This window comes from Eleutherodactylus coqui, chromosome 4 (assembly GCF_035609145.1).
Source record: "Eleutherodactylus coqui strain aEleCoq1 chromosome 4, aEleCoq1.hap1, whole genome shotgun sequence".
NCBI lineage: Eukaryota > Metazoa > Chordata > Amphibia > Anura > Eleutherodactylidae > Eleutherodactylus > Eleutherodactylus coqui.
In genome coordinates, this window is record NC_089840.1 from 224,280,526 (window position 1) to 224,283,614 (window position 3,089).

A 3,089-nucleotide genomic window follows, 5' to 3' on the forward strand; every position below is an offset into this window, starting at 1 on the left:
CGTGCGTGATATTTCTGTTGTGGTGTGGGCAGAGAGTGATGATAACCCTGAGGTAGCGCCTTTTTCGAAACAAGAATTAATACCGCGACCGTTTCACAAGGTGCAAATACGTAATCCAAGAAATCTTTGTACAGCAACCCTACAATGCAAATATAACCCACAAATGTTTAAAGGGTATTCCAGGCTCTTATTATTGATGACCTGTATTCAGTAAGGCCTCTTTCTCATGGGCGCTGCAATTTTTGGCCGCCCAATTATAATATGGGCGGCCGAAAATCGCATGAACAAGACGCATCCACGACCAAGTGCATCTCCCGTTTTCTCGCCCATTCAGATGGCCAGGCTGCGGCGTCTATACACCACAGCCTGGAATACCTTTGGCCGTTGGAAAAGAGTTCAGCTCTGCTAAACTCCCTACCCCTCCGGCTGTTGGCAAAGGGAGGGGGCAGGAGCTTAGCAGAGCTAGTCGTGCTAAACTCCCTCCCCAGCCTATGGGAGCTGCTGAGAGGGGGAGGGACTTTAGCAACATGAGCTGCTGCTGCTGCTAAACTCCCCCCACCTCCTGTTTCCGGCAGCTCCCATAGGAGTCTTTGGTAACGACCAGCGTATTCTGGCAAAAGATAGGACAAGTGCTATCTTTGATGGCTGATTTTATGCACCGGAAAACTGCCCATCTGAACAAATGCATTGGCATCCAACGCTTCAGATGGTCACGATTTTCGGACGTCCTTTTATTGTGGCAAAATGGCTGTGATAAACCGCTCATGTGAAAGAGGCCTAAGTCATTTATAGTTGATTAGCAGGGATCCCTGTGTTGTCAGTGCAGCGGGACTGGACATTATCATTTGGGGTCTGGGCCGGAAGTGTAATAGACAGTTTCACTTCTATCGAAATCAATGGTAGCGATGACTCAATACAATTCTGCTCAATGGGAGTGAAGCCCTCCATTCTACTACCAGCCCTGTTTTAGGGGACAGGAAAATCAGCAGGGATACCAAGCCAATCAACTGTCTATGATATATCCTGTGGATAGGTTATCAATTGTAAAAGCCCGGAATACCCCTTTAAGTTCAGCAACGAGGAGGGAATCCACTATTGAATAGGCATTTCGCTCGCCATGTGCAGGAGCGGAATATCACATGCAGCTCAGTCTTGGGATGTGTAATAGGACAATAAGCATCTCGTGGCACAGGGCCAACTGGCATGCACAATGTCCTGTTTCTATCAAGGTAATAAAGCGTACCCGAAGTGGCCTCCTTCAGCTGTGATAGGGGCAGATCATCCAAGAAGTCATCCACCGTTGTCTTCAGGAGATTCAGATACGGATCTGTGTTAAGTCCTGGAATGAACACGGGTCCAACGATGACTCCATGCATGTATCAAAGCAGATGGAGGCCACTTCGAGTACGCTCTTCTTACTTCAGACATAGCTGTGGTCCCACAGGACTTAGAGAAATGCAGATTTCTGCTTCTCACATGCTACGCTTTAACTGTGCATGATAGATCATCAATATCAGACTGGTGAGGGTCCACTTGTGATTGCTACCATTCGGTTGTTTGAAGAGGCAGTGGCACTCGCTTCAGTGCACATCGGGCACAGTACTGTACAATGTATGGTGGCTGTGCCTGGTATAGCAGCTTATTCCAATTCACTTGAATCAGACTACTAGACCAATGAACATGGTGTCACACGCCTGATAAGAAGCCGTGGCGCTCACAATAGCCATCCAGCTTCTTCAAACAGCAGGGATCTCAAGTGGTGGACCTCAGAACAGGCCATCAACAGACAATCAGTGGGAGACTGCTGCTCAGCTGATTCCTGGTGCCGCTGTCATTAACAGCATAGGAAGCAGATGAATTTGTTTTATGAGAACCGTAAAACCACATCTCTTGGATCAGGGACCAAATAGCTGTGATACTAAAAGACAAAACCTCAGCATTTTAACTACTTTAAATGGGTTCTAAAACAAATATACGGCTGGACTGAGTGGGTTACATTTCACTGTAATATAATCCGTGTTCTAATAATCTGTGCTCTGAGGAGCAATGAATCAGTCCACAGCTGCCCTATGCAGTAGCTCTGCATCGCATCTCCTTGTAGACGAGCCAATTCCCGTTTACACAAGCGGGTGACATCACGCATTCGCTCTCGTGCAGCCCGCTTAGACAGGCAGATTCATTGTTGACTTGTTCAACGAGAATCGTTCAGTATTTCATATTAGAGAATGTGAATGAGCGCTGTTTAAACAGAACAAGCGACTGTGCCAATTATTTTATGCCTGCATAAAATGGACATGCAAGAAACAATTCTCATTCATCATTAAATTGCAATTAGGCTGCATTCCCACGAACGTGTGGGGGGATGGAAGAGCCTCTGCACTAATTGCAATGGGGAGAGGCGGGGCTAATTTGGCCCACTCAGCCCCACCCCCACCCCACCCCACATCCTTTCATTGCAAATAGTGCAGAGGGGCGGAGAGGAGGCAGAGAGGGGGCGGGAGCTCAGTTCCTGCTCCTGGCTCTTCCATCCCCCCCACCCCCCCCGCCGATGAGGACAACGTATATCGGCTCGGCCTGAAAACACAGCCGATATACGTTCATGTGAATGCACCCTTAGACTGAACAATTATCCTTCACTTTTGCAAGTTTGAAGAAGGCCTTTTAGACAGAACTATTATCATTTAGACAAGCGTATGATGGTTGCGTTTCTGCATCCTCAATTCGGATGTGTGTCCCCGACCTGACTGGGATGTACTGTATTAACCTGGACACAACCCTGAGATCAGGCTGGGACACATCTGTATTATGGATGCAGGAATGCACCTGTGATACCCTCATCTGAAAACGGGCTAAAAGCTGTATTCATATGCACAATAATTGTGTGCAAGTCCTGCCCAAGATGGACAGAACTCGTACCAAAAAACCCAACACATTCATTTGAATGGGCTCTTTTTTTCCCCTCTTTTCTCGTCACTTTAGTCCAACTTTCCTTTGTCGGTTTTTGGTCTTTTTTGAAAGAAATATCAGCCAGCCGTACTCCAAAAATTCTGAAATGCAATGCCTTATCACTTACAATAGCAATCATAGTC